This window comes from Lytechinus pictus, chromosome 19 (genome assembly GCF_037042905.1).
Source record: "Lytechinus pictus isolate F3 Inbred chromosome 19, Lp3.0, whole genome shotgun sequence".
Taxonomy (NCBI): domain Eukaryota; kingdom Metazoa; phylum Echinodermata; class Echinoidea; order Temnopleuroida; family Toxopneustidae; genus Lytechinus; species Lytechinus pictus.
In genome coordinates, this window is record NC_087263.1 from 10,002,751 (window position 1) to 10,021,500 (window position 18,750).

Below are 18,750 nucleotides of genomic sequence, written 5' to 3' on the forward strand. Positions count from 1 at the left end.
ATTCATTTATTTACAAGAGAAATGTTTGCATTTATCTAAATTCTCTCAATATAAATTCATATATGTGAAAAATTATACAAGTAAAACAGCTTTGGCAAGTTTTTTAAATACGTTGTGAAAGGAATGGATAAAGAAAACAATGGTAGGCGTAGCTTAAATCAAGGTTCCTCAGAGCTACCTACATTTTGGAATCATTGGTGAGGCCGAAACATGTTTCTGCCGGGAAAATGTACTCCTTCATGCTAAGTGTTAAACGTAGACAACAATGCTACTAGAGAAGCAAAGTACATTAAATGTTATACTTAATCACCTGACTTCTCAAATACATTTCTAAAAGATGGCAGAGTTTGAACACTTTTAAGATGTTCATGCTCTGGTGGGGTTCATGAGCACCACTCTCTCTCCCTCTCTCTCTGTCTCTCTCTCTATATATATATCCTTAGATGTGTAAATGCCGATGATTGTGCAAAGTGCTCAATGCTATATACATAGCAGAGCATATAATATTATATATTATGTATATATATATACAAACATATATATATATATATCAGAAATGCGAAACAAATAATATTCACAAGTAATGCAAGTTTTTAATGCCAACAAGTTATTCATTAATTTTCAAAATTTTCGGTAGTCATCTTACTTCTTCGAGGAAGATTCGTGAATTGAGAGAACTTTAAAATACAACAATATTGTTGTCTTTATCAAAGCGTGCCATCTTTACCTACTTACACACACATCCTCACACACACACACACACACACATATATATCATACACACACACTCCCTTACTCTCACATTCACACACGCAAAAAAAAGTATATATATATATAAATAGTCTGCTTCGGCATGTAAAATAAAATAATCATAAAAGGTTTAGTAAATGCCGTAAAAATAAAATCATAGATTTTAAAAGGAGCATAGCTCTCAAAATGAAAGGTAAAGTCACACTCTTCGTCAGTGCCCATGATGTGACAAAAAGAAATAGAATTCAAAATCCGTTTCTGAAACAGTCATGAAAAACACGTCTGTTCATGGGCATACGGATTGTGAAACTTACCTTTCAAAGAAATCAATGCGCTGAAGATGGAGGAAGCGCGCTGTAAAAGACGCGTTGCCATGACTGCAAGATGACAATGGCGGATCTCCGGCTCCAAAACAGGAAAATCTGAAAAGGGCCTCACCGCCAATTAAGTTTCTTGGTATAACTATTGACAGCAATTTATCCTGGAAGGAACACGTAGATCACATTTGTAAAATAATTTCGAGAAATATTGGTATCATAAATAAAGTAAAATTTATCTTCCCAACCCATATATTATTTAATTTGTATTCAACTTTGATTCTGCCGCACTTAAACTATGGCATAATAGCTTGGGGGAATTGTGCTGACTACCTCGTCAACAGAATTCTACTTTTACAGAAAAAGGCTTTGCGTATTATTTGTCATACAGATTTTCGTGCACACACTGATGTACTTTTCTACAATCATAATATTTTGAAGGTCGGTGATTTATATAGTTATAATCTTGGAAAGCTTATGTATACTTTAGATAGAAATGAACTACCAAATATTTTTTATTCCATGTTCACTAAAAATGTCAATATTCATCATTATCCAACAAGGTCCGCCGGACTTTTTCACCCACCAAGAGCTAGAACCATCCTTCTGAATAAAACATTTATTTTTACCGGTACACAACTTTGGAACTCTCTTTTGGAATCCGTGCACAATAAACCGACACATTTTAGTTTCAGTAATGGGTTAAAGAAAATTCTTCTCCACAAATATAAACCGCGGATATCCAACGTCTCTACTTAAGCAGCATTCTCTTTTTGTTTTTATTTTTTTCTTATTTTCTATTCCCCTCTCCTCACATTTTCATCTTCTCTTTCTATTTCTTAATGTGCAGATTTCTTGTTTGTTTTGTCTGTTCTGGTCTTTTGGCTTGTTATCTGTAGTGTTTGTTTTGTTTCTTGTTTCTCTGTCCTGTTTTGTCCTGTCTTGTCCTCTTCGGTACACTGTCTTTGTTTTGTTTTGTGTTTTTTTCTCTGTTAATATTCCCTCTTGTCTTGTTAAATTTATCTTACACACAATATTTGAATCGTTACCTTGTATATATATATATTTGTATACCATGGGTATGAATATATTGTCTTGATTGTATTAATTTTTGTATATTGCATAAACATACGAAGCTTGACCCCATTAGTAGTCTTCAAATATTTCATTGAACATTGTTAATTTATATTTGTATTTGATAAATTTTAATCAGTTATTTATTTCAGGGGACTCACATAAACAAGCAAAGCTTTCCAGTGAGTTCCCTTTTTTTCATTTCTGTTATTCATATTGTGTTTTGTTCCTACTTACTTTGTCAATTTGTTTGAAATGAAGAAAAAAATAAATTCAATCAATCAATCAAAACAGTCGAGGTTTAGCAGTAGAAAATACCTGAGTAAAATAGAAATAGTCTGCTTCGGCATGTGGAATAAAATAATCATAAAAGGTTTAGTAAATGCCGTAAAAATAAAATCATAGATTTTAAAAGGAGCATAGCTCTCAAAATGAAAGGTAAAGTCACACTTTTCGTCAATGCCCATGATGTGAAAAAAAAAATAGAATTCAAAATCCGTTTCTAAAACAGTCGTGAAAAACACGTCTGTTCATATATATATATATATATGTGTGTGTGTGAGGGTGTGTTTGTGTGTTTGTGCGGATGGGTTTGTGCTATGATCTCCTGGTGAACGCACGGATATTTTGAGAGCTCCCGATATTTCAACAAAAATTGGTGGAAATATCCCTTGAACTGTTGCATATTCCTGAATATGGATAGAGGAATGCGAGATTACAATCTTAGGGCGCAGCAGAAAGGAAAATCTCAATCTAATGCCGCAACTAAGAGCAAAAACAGTGAGGTAAATACTACCGATAGTGAACAGTCCACCACTACCACTACAGGCGCCATGACAGGTGACACGTCATTGCACGAGGAACGCAGCGCTCAGGGAGCAGCCATGATACCTCCGGAACTCGTTTCTTTTATGCTGGAGTCAAGGGCTTCATTCACACAATTAAACGGTAAGCTGGATAAATTTATGGAAGAAATGTATACTATGAAAGCAGATCTCGCTAATACTAATCAAAAGGTATCAGATCTTGAAACGGGTCTTACTTTTACTTCTGATAAAGTTTCAAGTATTGAAAACACTTATCTTCCCCAGTTGCGTTCCCAAATCCTCAAGAAAATAGAAGAACTTGATGAAAAATTAATACTAAGTGAAATCCACGATAGGAAATCTAACTTGCTCATTTACGGAGTTCAACAAAGAAATGAGAAGGAAAACACCTACGATGTAGTGCATGAAGTGTTTGTTCATTTTATGGGAATATCAAAGGAAGAAGCGTCCCGGATCCCGCTTGTTAACGCACACAGGCTACCCTCTTCCACCCGTGGAGTTGCAGAATCTCAACGTCAACCCCCAGCAATCATTGTCAGATTCGTCAGGATGATTGACCGTGATCGTTTGTTGTATGGATTTGAGCGACGACCACGTCAACACTCACCGACATCTACCCAGCAGCCCAACCCACAGCCTCAATCTTCCCCCTACAGTAAAGTTACCATACGCACCGATTTGCCCCCGAAAATGAAAAAGGAGAGGGGTAGATTGGCCTCAATCGCGTATTCACTACGAAAAAAGGATCATGTGGCTACGAGAATCAAAATTATTGGATCGAAAGTGATTCTTCAAACACGCAAATTCTCGAGGAGTGCTGGAGCAACCCCAGAGAGCTGGTCTGTTTGGTCCGATCCCGGTAGCGAAAAGTAGTGATGTTTGCAAATGTCAAAGAAATGTTTCAGAAGCAAAAGTGAAGAAAACAGCTCACTGTTGGAAAAAAAAATCAATGAAATAATACTAAAATGAAATATGTACTTGAACAGTGAAGAGTGTATTCACACAACATCGATACATGAGATAAAACATCGGTCAGGCGATGTAATTATTCCTTTTTTAACAAAGAAGATGTACCCTTTGGGGCATTTATTTTTATTTTTTTTGTTTTGTTATACTTCCTTTCTTTTTAAGTTGCTTTATAATCAAAATGGTGTGTTAAATGGATAACTAAGACGGCAAAATTTTGCAGATGATAAAAGTATGAAATTAGTATCTATTGAAAGAAAATGATGGAAGGATAAAGTAAGGTAAAGCTGCTTGTCACTTTTCTTTTTCTTTATATTCATAAACAACTTTAATCTTTATATGATTGACTTGTGTATTTATAACTAGAGCAAATGTTAATAAGCATCTACCAACAAGCCATTAGAAAGAAATGTTGGAAAAGATGAAATTGTAGAATACAATTGAACAGAATGATACATATTTTTCTTCAAATTGAAAGTGCCTTTCACTCTTTCATTTTTATTTTTTGTATTTTTGTTTTCTTACGGAACCAGATGTGAAAGGGTGAGAAATTTAATGAAATTTTAGCCAAACAATGAATTAAAAAAAGTGAAAAAAAAAATTGGCATCAAAAATAGTTTTAAATCAAATAATTGAATTTGGTAGCATGTCTTTATTAAAAAGAAGTGAAAGAACGATTAGGAAGGATTGAATAAGTTGAAATAGAATTTTTAAAAATATATCTTTCAACTGAATGTCCTTTACTTTGTATCACGAACATTTTAATGAACATTACCTGTAGAATGTGGCTCCAGTGTTCATATATCTAAAAGTTGCTGCAAATAATCGTAAGTGTTGAAAAGGAAATGTTCAGAATGAAGTGATTGAAAGATTTAAATGAAGAAAGGGCAGAAAGAAATGAAACAGAAGGAGAATACATTTAGACTCTCCGAATGGAAAGCCCTTCACGTTTCTTCTTTTTCTTTAAAGTATAATCAGTACCTGAAGTGAAGTATAATAGTTGCATTGTTTATCTATTTTTTTTTTTTGAGCAAGTAATCATTAGTATTCAACTGAAAGATCACGTTAGAAAGAAATGATAGAAAGATGACGGAATGAGAAGAGGTTTTTTTTTTTTTCTTCTTCGATTGAAAGACCTTCACTTGTCTTTTAGGTTTTTTTTTTTTTTTTTTCTTTTTTTCTTTTTGTGAAATAGGGAAGGAAAATCGTTAAAGATGTTTACAATGACTGATTACAATACTCAAAGCTGAAGCAAAGAACTATAAAAGTATGACAGCAAGTCATCAATAGAAAATTATAGAAATCGAGGAATGGATGGAATGGAATAAAATGTTTACTAAAAGAGTTGTTTTGACATCAAGTCATTTCTAGAAAGAAATTGATGAAAAGATAGAGAAAGGGTTTAACTGATAAAAAAAATCACTTCAGGCTGAAAATTTTACCTCTTACTTTTCTGTTGATGTGGGTTTTTTTCTTTTTTTTCTTACTTTTGTGTTTTTTTTATGGCTTAGCTGTATAAAATGTATAAAATGTTGACCTGGGTACAGTGTAACTTGCAGTTGTAAGTGGTAAAGAAGGGAATGGTGGATGAAGGAAAGATGAAATGATAAGAAACAGAAGGAGAATGCATTCAGAGTCTTCAAAAGGAAAGTCTTTCGCTTTTCTTTTCTTTTCCTTTTTTTTTTTTTTTTTTGGATAAAATAACTTCAAAAATGTGTAAAATGCTTGAATTTGGTATAAAAAATTTAAACAAATAATAATAATAAACATTCAGCTGCAAATAATTAGAAAGATATGATGGGAAGGGGAAGAAAAGATAGGATGGAAATCAGACAATGACTCTTCCAATTGAAACTCCTTCTTTTTCTTTTGCCTGGTCGTTTGATGATGACATGTAAAGCTGAAGCAAATAAAAGTATCTGACAGCAAGTAAAGGAAACTTTTGGAAATCAAGGAAAGGACGGAATGAGATTTAACAAAGGGAAGATAGTTTTTTTGTTGTTGTTGTTGTTGAAGTCTGAAAAATGATTCCTCACTTTTCAGTTAGCTTTTTTCTGTAATGTTTTAAACGACAGTTATGAATAAGTCAGGAGAATATAGTTAATTTGGACAATGGATTTAATTGAAACAGAGTAAGAAGACAGAAAATCCTTCCCTCTCCTCTCGTTGGTATTTAAAATGTATAAGCTGTATATTGAGTATAGGATTATGGAAATGTGGACTTGGATACAGAGTATCTAAAAGAAAGTGATGCAAAATATAATAAGACATTTAAAAGCAAGTATTTAAGAAGGAAGTAATAGAAAAGAAAAGATGAAGAGAGTGTGACATGTAATGAAACATAGGGGAATGTAGATTCTGCAAACGGATAATCCCTTTTTTCTTTTATTTTTTTCTTTTCGATATCTGTAAAAGGTATACAAAATGGCTGATTTGGGGTTCTTTTAAAGCTGAAGCAAATAGGAAGGTATTATAAAGAATTCGTGAAAAGAAAAATTGTATAAAGGATGGGAAGGAAATGAAACAATGAAAACTTTCTTTCAGATTGGACGTCCTTCTTCATGTTCTTCACTTTGAAAGGAAGGGTTAACGACATGAAGCAGAATTCGAAGAGTTTTTTTTTTTCCTGTTTGGTTTTTGTTTTGTCAATGATGAGCATATGTATGTTAAATCATTTTGAGTACAATGCTGGTTTTGGGACAAGTTATTTTAAATGTGAACTCTGGCGTGTCTTTAAAATGTATGTTTGTTAAGGATTGCTTGGTATCCCTCATTTTGTTGAGGTTTGAGGATGGACGAAAGGTTTTGCACATAACGTTATTACAGATAATGCTGTCGTATTTAATCAGATGTAACAGGTGCAAAGTCCGGGAAATTATTTTATTTGTGAGTTTCTCATGCATCTGATTGAGAATATCAATGGGAAATTAGAATGTAGTTTCCCCGTTGGTGTCTCTTTTTTATATTCATTTTTTATGCATTTCTACAAGGTGCAATTACAATGAAGACAGAATGTTGGAAAAGCGTAGAGATGGAATATTTCATTCTCCTCTCCTTTATTATTTGTTTTCCTTTATTTTCTTTTTATATTGGATCATCTTTGTTAGCGTTTGATGATTTGCAAGCATTACTACTTTTCTTTATTTTTGTTCGTAAAGGGTTATTATGTTTTACTTGGAAAATATTTCCTAACGAATTTGTTGAATGTGAATTGGAAGGGAGCTCTCTCTATGTTTAAGGCTATTTTTAAGTATGTGTGTTCTTTACATGGGTCTATACTTTTTGATGAATAGTGTAATTGTGTTTCGATTGGCATGTACTTGGTGTTGGGTGTATGCGTGTGTCTGTAAATGGGAGTGTCTTTGGTGTGGTCCAGTGAATGTGAGTGATTGTTGTTTGAAGCGTGGTTATGCCTGTTCACATTTAAATCTGTTACTTGGTCAGTTTCATTTGCATATTTTTCGGGATAGGGTGTTTAGGCTTCAATAGTAGGTCGTATTTTACTTTATTAACTTTAAATGTCAGAGGGCTAAGAGATAGAATTAAAAGGAAGAACATTTTTGAATTTTGCAGAGATAAAGGCAGTAACATAGTATTTTTTCAGGAAACATATAGTACGGTAGAGGTGGAAGAAAAATGGAAATCAGAGTGGAATGGTCAATTACTGTTCAGTCACGGAACAAATCATAGTAAAGGTGTTTTAGTTTTGACTTCTCCAAATATAAATATGAAAATTAAAAATGTGAGTATTGGCGAAAATGGAAGATATATTATAATGAAATTAGAATATCAGCAATCTACTTTTTTACTGGTAAATTGTTACTTTCCCACCAGGGATAAAGAAAAGATGCAAATTGAATTTTTAGATGAATTGGAAAATTGTATTTCAAAGCTTTATAGTTCCGGAGATACAATAATTTTAGGAGGAGATTTTAATATGATAATGAATGGGGATTTGGATTATATGGGGCCTCGAAAGTCTATAAAAAACAAATTTAACGAAAAGTTCGAAGACCTCCTGGACAGATTATTTTTAGTAGATATATGGAGAAAAAAGAATCCAGAAAAAAAACAATTCACATTTAGACAAAAGTGGCCGGTCGTTCAGAGTCGGTTGGATTATTGGTTCGTTTCCTCTACATTACAGGATTCCGTTAACTGTTGTGATATTTTGACATCAATTACACCAGATCACTCAGGTGTACTGCTTCAATTACGTAACTTTGTAAATGCTCCAGACTTTGGAAATTCTTATTGGAAATTCAATAACAGTTTGTGCGTAGATCAAGAATTTGTTAGGATGTTTAAAGATAAAGTAGTTGCATTAAAAGCAGAATGGATTCCAAAAATAAAGGACAAATTACTGTTATGGGATTTTTTGAAAATGAAAATGAGACAGTTTATTAATACATATACAAAAGAAAAGGCAAAGGTCAGAAAAAAATGAAATTAAAAAAATAGAGAAAGAAATAGAAGAATTAGAAAATAAACTTTTGTCTCAGCCATTGAGAAATATAATTGATGACATTGATGAGAAAAAATCTAATTTGAACAAGTTATATGAATATAGTCGACAAGGTTTAAAAATTCGGTCAAGGGCAGTTTGGTTTGAGGAAGGAGAACAAAAAACACAATATTTTGAACAGTTATTGAAGTCTAATAAACGGAAAAGTGTGATAAAAGAATTATATGATGACGATGATCACATCATTAAGGATAGAAAGGAAATATTGAAGAAGATTGGAACGTATTATGAAAACTTATACTCATTGAGTGAGCTATTGTTAATGAAAATCCTTTGTTCCTTAAGGATATTCCTCAATTAAGTAAAGAAAGTTGTAATATATGTGAAGGTAGAATAAGTATTCATGAATGTTTAAATGTTTTAAAAGAAATGAAATATAATAAATCCCCTGGTAACGATGGTTTTACGGTAGAGTTTTATTATACTTTTTGGAATTTATTAGGGGGACTTTTGGTAGATGTTTTAAATGAAACATATGAAAGGGGAAAACTGACAACCTCACAAAAGCAAGGTGTGATAACGTTATTGGAAAGAAAAGATAAAGATCCATTATATGTCCAAAATTTTAGACCAATTACACTTTTAAATGTGGATTACAAAATATTGTCAAAGGTTTTAGCAAAAAGATTAAAAGGTATACTAAATGAGATAATTCACAATGATCAAGTTGGCTATGTAAAAGATAGAAACATTGGGGATGGTGTAAGATTAATAGATGATATGTTATATCAATCTAATTTCAAAAATATTGGATATTTAATCACTGTTGATTTTGAAAAGGCCTTTGATTCTGTTTCACATGATTTTCTTTTTAAGATCCTTAAACTATTTGGATTTGGGCACTCATTCTGTTCGTGGGTCCGTGTTTTATACTCGGATATTACTAGTACTGTTATGAATGGGGGGTTTTCTTCCGGTTATTTTAATATAAAGCGAGGGGTAAGACAGGGGGATCCCCTCTCCCCATATTTGTTTCTGCTCTGTATTGAAATACTTGCTCTGGCAATAAGGAAAGACAGACAGGTTGAAGGAATTCAATTTCAGAACCGTGAAATAAAGCAAATTTTGTATGCTGATGATATATCATTGTTTGTTAAAAATACACACTCTTTAGATCGTCTTCAATACCTTTTTGAAGAATTCGAGAAAATTAGTGGTCTAAAAATAAACAAAGGAAAAACTAATATTTTGTGGATGGGTCGGGATAATGACAGACCTCAGACACAGTTGTTTGGGAATTTTGTTCAGCATATTAAAATTTTAGGTGTTTACTTTTCTCTTAATGTTATAATAAAAGAAGACATGAATTACAAAGAAATACTTAGTAAAATAAAAAGACTGTTGGGATGGTGGAAACAAAGGGATCTCACACTTATGGGGAAAATTCACTTGTTAAAAACATATGCATTGTCAAGGCTAAACTTTGTTTCGTCACTAATAGTGGTTCCTCAGTGGTTGTATGCTGAGGTTGAAAAGATCACATTTGAATTTTTATGGTCCGGAAAAGATCGGATAAAGAGAATTATAATGTACCAGGATTACTCACAAGGGGGTTTAAAAATGATGAATTTTAAGTTGTTTGTAAAGTCTCAACGTTTAATGTGGCTTAAGCGATTACTTTACGGAGAACGAGATGCAGGATGGAAGTTGTATTTTGATTTTTGTTTTCGATCAGTTGGGGGAGATTTCTGTTTCTATGTGACTTTGACACTTCAAAATTAAATATAAAAATGCCCCCATTTTATTCAGAAATGATGAAGGCTTGGCAAGACTTAAGGAGATTTCGTTATTCTGAAGAGGAGGTTAACCCTATTATATTCAATAATCAACATATTTGTATAAAAGGTAAAACAATTTTTGACAATGATCTTTTTAATAAAGGAATATTTAGCGTTGATCAAATCTTTGATAATGGCCACTTGAAGCCTGTGACTTTTTTTCAAAATCTCGGTATTACCGCAAATCAACTTCTCCAAATAATAGATATTGTGCACGTTATACCAGCAAGCTGGAAAATTTTTAATAGTTTAATAAAGTTTAAAAAAATTGATTTGGTAGACTTTGGGATAAGTATGAATATTGGAAAACAGGAAACAGCTTTTGAAGTAATTAAATCAAAAACAATTTATAACTTGTTTATTACTAAGCTACAAGAGCTATACAAGTTAACACTTAAGGATGGTCACAGTGATTTTGATTTTACTGATGTAGAAATTTGTAAATTATTTGAATATATCAGGAGTACAACTCTTATAAGAAAACAAAGGGAATTTCAGTTTATGCTTTTACATGGAGCAATATATACAAAAGAGCATTTGATGAGATTTGGTTTCGTGGGAGATAATTATTGTTCGTTTGGTTGTACAAAAACTGAATCGTACTTTCATATACTCATGGATTGCATAAAAGTTAAACCTCTTTGGCAATTTTGTATTGATCATTTTTGTTTAGCTGAATTAAGAACTTTGAATTGGAGGGAAACATTCTTAGGGTTACCTGGAAATTCTTGTAGAATTAAATGTGTCAATTCTGTTATTCTTTTTATTAAATATGCAATTTTTAATTCCAGAGCTGAAGGCCGGGTACCGTCATTTATTAAAATACACAAATATGTAACGGGTTGTATAGAAGAAGAAAGACGCCTGGCAACGAAGTCAGGCAAGTTAAGTTTACATTTGCAGAAATGGGATGAACTGAAGGTGAAAAGGGATTTGAATGTGAACAGGTGGGATGTGTCTAGTGTGGTGCGAGTGTGAATCCTGGTGTGAATGTTGATGTGTTTTTTTTTTTTTTACTAGTTCTTTTCAATTTCCCCTTCTCTTGTATCAATATGATTTGCAGGGTTTTTTTCTTTCTGTATCCTATTGCGCCAAAATGTTAAACGTTCATTATGCAGATTTGTATATATTATGTTTGTTTACGTATGCGTGGTATGTGCATGTGTGTATGGGTGTTAAGGTGGGTGTGTGTATGTGTGTATAATTATGTAAAGTTATGTTGAAGCTTGATATAAAATGGGATGCAATGATAATACATTTAGATTGATTTCTGTTTTCCTGCAAATCATTTATATAGCCATTTAACATTAACTATTATTGAAATACATAGAGGGTTGGGGACTCACTTGAGTTATTTTCTTTTTTCAGATATAAAAGTATAATTTTAAGGAGTTTCATTCCGTCCTTATTTGCTTCAGTTCTTGGTAAATATATATGTACTTTTTTGCAAATCCTTGTTGATATGAAATGAAGATTTGTATTTTGTTTTGTATTTATCTGCAGTTTATGTAATTCATTTGAATGAAATCCTTAATAAAAAACATATTGAAAAAAATATATATATATATAGTCCGGGGTTCGATCCCCGGCCGCGGCAGCTATGCCCGTGAGCAAGGCATTTAATCTACAATGCTCTTTTATCCTGCTTTCAAATAAATGGAAATGCTATATGCATTATTGGTAACTAGGTGTGAACTTGTTTAAAAAAATATATATATATATGCATACATATGACAACGAAACAAATCCGAAAGTTAATGCTGTTTTCTCCAATCAATGTTTATTCAAAGAAGAACATGTGCGTCACTCAAAAAGATATATACCACCAATTACAAGAGAAGGAGGGGAAGAGAGAGAGAGAAAAATCATTTTCCATAAGTGATCTTAAAGAGGAAGTTCACCCTGAAGGACATTTTTCTGTAAAAATATCAGAAAAACAAATTTTGTAAATACTGGTGAAGGCTTGAGGAAAATCCTTTAAAGATTCAGAAAGTAATTATAATTTTAGGTTTTTTGAGTTGTGACTTCATAGACGAGCAGCTGCCCTATATGTTATGCAATTTTGATATGCATAAATTTCCTTTTTTTAATTGTTCGTGGTGTCTTTTTTTGTTTTCTTTTTATGAATGGGTGTGAAATGATTTGTTTATTGGTTTATTGAACTTACAAGGAAAGCCATTTTCGATTTTATGAGAAAATGACATTTAATAGATTTTTTATAAAACCATACGATATGTAGGATAGCTGCTCGCATGTGACGTCACAAATCAAGAAATTTAAATTACAATGACTTTCTTGTATTTTTTGATGGATTTTTCTCAAACCATCAGCAATATTTTTTAATATTTTACTGCTATTTTTACAATAAACTTTTTGTCAGGGTGAACTTCCCATAATAATAAGTAACTAATTGTTCGCAGAATAGGCAATTTATTCCCCACATAAACATTGTCAAAGAAACTATAAATCCAGCATTTGTGTACATACCTTTTATCAAATATATGCAATGATTATTGTGATGACATAAACTAATATATTTCAAAGTCAGTTGCAAGGCGAATTCCCTTAAAGATATGAACGTTTATAATTGTATTTATATATATGCAAACATTGCTTCTGGTAAAATGATCTCGTAGTTGTGATATCACCTTTTCATAATAGTTTCCACTAAATTATGGAATATTTTAAGTGAAAATGGCAGAAAAAATAAAGTATTCTTGAGTACATAAATCATATATAAACTATTCGGCTTACATTGACAGTCCCTACAAGGGAAACGTAAATTATGAAATATTAAATATTCTAATTTCCTCCTCATTGTCCTGGTCGAAAACAAAGTTTCATTTTCCCTAAACATGTGGAATTGTATGATTGTTTTTAAGATTTTTGTGGTTCAGTCAAGTTGGTCCTTATTTTTTTTTATCTTTGCAATTTTTATTTGTCACAAAAACAATCAAAGTATACAAAACATATGGTTGCACTTCAAACAGAACATTGATACAAACTGTGTATAAGTACATACAACATATCCTAAAAAAAATATTGTGAACTCAGAATAATTTACAAGTAACTTGTACCCTAGTCCTGCCGACAGGACGATCCATTAAAACCGAAAAAGAAAAAGGGGTACGGTAATACCCGTCGGTTAACTGTCGTCCTGGCGGCAACGCCGGGGTATAGCGCAACCCCAAAAATATGACATTTTAATTTATTAACATGACCGAAAGTATGACATAAAAAACACCACTACAACATGAACAGAAGATAAAACAAACTCACAAAGACGATTAACACAAAATACTCATCTACAGTGGTTACAATTTATGCAATGGAAATTTTTTTTTTTATGTTTTGCCATTTTACATTGTGTTTATTGAGTTTGTTTTTCTTTTTTGCAATAATTTCCTCAGTAACTTTATAAGATAAAAGATAATAATTAAATTGTTTCAAACTAGGGAGAGTCTCTTGGTATTTACATCGCAAAATGAATTGTTTACCAAGTAAAATTAGAAAATTAAATGCTAAGGTGGATTGACTTAATGGTTCTAGTAATCCAAATAAAATAGTATTTCGTGAAAGGAAATAATTAGGATTAAAATCAGTCACTCTCATACGCAACGCATTCCAAAAGGATGCTATTTTAGGGCATGCAAAAAACAAATGATCCAAAGTCTCGGGTGTCGCATTGCAAAAAGAGCATAATGCATTGGTTTTCTTTCCTATTTTTGTGAGCCATTCATTTGTAGGTATTAAGTTGTTTAAAATTTTATAGTGTGTGATTCGAAGTCTGGTGTCAATAGTGATTCGTAATGGAAGAGTGAACAATTTGGAAGTCTGTTGCCTATCGATGTTGTAAAGTTGATTAAAACGTGTAAACACCTTGGAGGTTTCGGAGTTATTAATATTTAAAAAAGTGCGATAAAATTGCTTTGTCGATATATTCTGAATTTGTCTAAATGCAGATTCACAGAAAAGAGAAGGGAAATCCCCAGGTTCTTTTACAAGATGATGGTAATTTTGTTGTAAAAAGTAAACTTTCCATTTTCCTGGCATTATTTTATAGCAGTCTAACAATTCAAAATACTCCGTAAACTTTAACCCCTTTTCTTTCACTTCCCTCCAGCGTAGTGGGCGTCCAAATTCATCTAACATATCAGTAATTTTAGTGAATCCCTTTTCTTTTATGTTTGGTTTATAAATATATTTTCCTTTAAATGTGATATAGTGATTGTTCCATATAAACTCATTGGTAATATCTATTTTCCTTTCCAATAAACACCATGTTTGTAAAATGTCCAACAACCAATTTGACACTTCAATATTCAAATATTTCATATCAAAATTACAATAAAAAATGTACTCTCCACCGACAGGTGACAACAATTCTATACATATATATATAAGTTGGTCCTTATTACTAAATCTGTAGATATTCAAATATTGCATCAATCAACACATAAAAAACCAAAGATAAAGTGAGTGAGGGACATCATTGACTCTCAAATTTGCATGTCCCTCGCTTGTTCATAACTGTTTTGTGAAAAATAAGCAAAACTTTAAAAAAGGTCATAACTTCCCTATTTTACATCCGATATTGATGAAATTGTCACATTATGCTTGCTAGATTTTTCTTTTCTCATTCAAATCATCATATTTCTAGGGTAGACCTGACCTTTGATAAGCAAATCGTCACTGAGTATTGAATCATGTAAATAATGAGTCTACAGTCTGTAACTGACAGGAGAAATACATATTGGTGCCTGATCATTCTTATGATCATTTCTTATCGAATGATGATAAAAATTATAATTACCAAAAGCAAATTTCTCGATTTAGGAGGATACTAATATTATGGTGTAATGTTAGTTTTTCATAACATTTTCCACCAAAATTGTGAACTTTTGTTAGTGAAAGTAGCTGACAATATAAAGTATAATCAAGTTTATAAAACACAAGCATGCAGCTCATAATGTTGACAGGACACTCCCTACCGATGAATCTTAAATCGTGTTTTTAAACAAACCTGGGAAATTAGGTGTCATTGTAAAAAAAATGTTAACGAGTGAATCAGTATCGATTCATGTACATAATGGTTTATGTAGGATGAACTGAACAGTATGTTGTTCGTATTGGATAAATGTATTCGCAATGTTTGGTCCGTTATACACCAGTGCATGTTAAGTATTAACAGCAACAGAACATCATATAAGAATATTTACAGCTCTTACAAATGTTCGAACTATTACTTCTTTTAAAACATTGAAAACAATGAACAAATGAATTATCTTTAAAAAAATGAATGAAAACCTCGCATTATGTACACATCTGAGTATGAAAACAATTCAGTTAATGGAAATTAGAAAATACAATCTGATCAGCTGTTTATGACTTTACTCATTGAGATACGGTTTTGAATCTTATTGTTAAGCAAACCTATTATTAATAATTGATAAAAATGTATTTCTCTATTCAGAAAAAAAACCCAGAAAGCAAGCAATTCTAAAATTATTTTCATTATTTTGTGGAATTCCAATGATTCTTGCATGCCACATCTATTTGATTTATTTGGTGTATATGATAGAAAATCAGTAATATTGTAGAATCTTAAATCTAAAAAAATGTATTTACAGTTAGCTTATTATAATTGTTTCTCGGGCCTTGCAAATTTCCACACGTACATTTTATCCAAAACAAATTCTAGTAGTATTATATTTTCTTTAAAGTAAAGAATCAAAGCTTCGCATTATGTATATTTTAAGTAAAACGAAGAAACATAAGTAAATGGAAGTGAGAAATATCTTGATTAGTTTTTTTAATGATCATTCGAAGAAAATTTTGAGTAAAAAATTAAAAAACTTCAGTGGCTATTGACAAATATATATTTTCCAATCACAAAAACACAGAAATAAGCAATTCTCAAACAATATTATTCTGCAAGAAATTTGTGCATGCTACATCTTAAATGTATTTACATTTTACTTTTGGTATAACTAAATTTTTACAGGTCTTGCAAATGCGGACACTTTGATTTTCTATTTTAAAAAAATATCTAGAATAAATTTTCTTCAAAACAGAATAAAAGCTACGCAGTATGTTCACATCTGAGTATGGCGAAAAAAAGAGACCCATACAAATAACTGGAAGTTAGAAATTTCGATTCTAAAGTGATCAGTTTTTATGATCATTTGAAGATAATTTTGAGTACAAATTCATTCGAAACCGACAGATTTTATTTTCCAATTTACTAATGAAACACGAAAAATACGTAATTCTCAAACTATATTGTTATGTTTGAAATTGTAAATAAAATTCCGTATAATCCTCAATAAAATGAATTGAAAACATCCGGGCACATCTTTCGGTGTGTACATAGTATACTCGTTTCATTACGAGAGTAAACATATAAGTATAGATTATTAAAAAAATTATTCCATTACCTTCATAGCCAAAATTATGTTTTTTTCTGATTCGAATATTTCAAAATCCCTTTTTCCAATAAACCAAACTGAATAGATGTAGGCGTTTACTTCGATATAAAAATATATAATCCGCTACATCAAACAGTAAGTACAATCTGAAAATCAATTTGCTTAGATATGGAGGCAATCGAAAATAAAGTTCACAAGCAAGCCATTAGCGATTTCTAAAAAATATCTTATTTGTTATATTTCTTGTGACAATACTATCATCATATACGTACATCTATGATCAAGTTTTCCTCCTCCGCCACAAAATATTCGTCACAATTTAGTAAAACAAGTTAGTAAATATGTACTTATAATAATAGTTCATGAAAAATTTAATTATATACATGTGCGTCATACGCGATATTGACTTCGATTAAATACTGAAAGATATTGTCTGTCATTTACACGCATTGTGAACTATCAGCAAACATAAATTGTTACACTTGCATATTATTCGCGTTTACACTATTTCTTCGAAATACATGTACATTGCAACGAATGTGATGCGAATATAACATTTCTCAACACACCTTGTCAATAATTACCCGCCTTTAAAAGGTTACTCCGGACTGAAGATAATGGTATCTATATAAATTGAAAGAAATTCACTAAGCAAATGGCTGAAAATATCATCAAAATCTGATGACAAATAATGAAGTTATTGAATTTTAAAAGCAATATTTTGTGAGAACAGGTACACGCACACCGACGTGCGATAGGAAGGCTATTAAACGATGTCATGTCCCCATTTTCATTTGTTCTAACGTTATACATGAAATACTAAGTATTTCATATTTCCATACCTGTGTGTATGATATGTCTCTCTTGTAACCAAATAAATTGCAGCAATGATCACCTTTAAAGGGGAACCCAGCCTTGGGCATAAATGTTGCGTTAGATAGGAGAAAAATAAAGGAAACAGAATGGTGAAAATTTAAAAGAAATCGGACAAGTAATAAGAAAGTAACGGCTGCTTTAAAATTAAGATCCCTAAGACTACGTACATTTCAAAATGGCAACCGGGTAAGTAAATCATGACAAGGGATAAGGGCAACTTTCCCACAGGCCATGTACTTAATTATAAGGGATTTGTGGTTTTCTCCTAAGTACTAATTTCCCTGGGGCAGTAATCTAAATATATCCCAGGTACGTCCTCATGAAAGAAAAATATAATTTGAAGTATATTTTTTGAAAAAAAGAAGACATTTAACCATTATATGTATTGGAGTACATGGAAGAGTCGCACTTGCCTTTATCACTATGACACCACATATGCGGCCAATTTGAAGTATCCATGGGTATAGTGATTACTAATTTTTACACCTTTTAAAAATTCATAACTTTCTTATTGTTTGTCCGATATTGTTCAAACTTTCACCTATCAACTTATCTGATTTTTCTTTTTCCTTTAAAAACAAGTTTTTATTTGGGTTGGATTCCCCTTTAATACACTGTAAAAAGACAAATGGAGAAAAGAGTGGAAAAGGACCGAGGAGTAACAGAGTTTTCCACCCTAATAAGAAATGTTGTCCGTCCTCAGCCCTTTTCAAAAGTGATTTCCATTGTGAAAGTTTTTGGAGGACAAAATTCAAATGAATATGATTTCATATAATCAAAGACAAAGAATGGGGATATGATATCATCAGCTTGTTCATTAAATGAAGACAATTAAGCATGGGAGTGTTTCACTGAAACATTGCTTAAAATGTCATAGTCTTTTATTCCTTTTGCGATTTGTATGAAATTCTTAGTGTATTGTTTGTCTGATTTACTATATCTGTTCAAAATTATATTATTTTCAGGCCAGAGTACTACAGGTAATCAACCATAAAGTTGGCTTCTTATATAACTATATACACACACGTAAAATGATATTGAATTTGTTAATCTCAGTCCATGAATTTCGTAAACTTGGGTAAATTACTTTGTAAGCTTACATGCAAGCAGTTTCGCATTTTCCAAGTATAGAACATAAATATCGTATTTACCCTATTTATCAGTTACCGTTCTCACGGAAACCCATCATTCTTATACTATGCATGATTT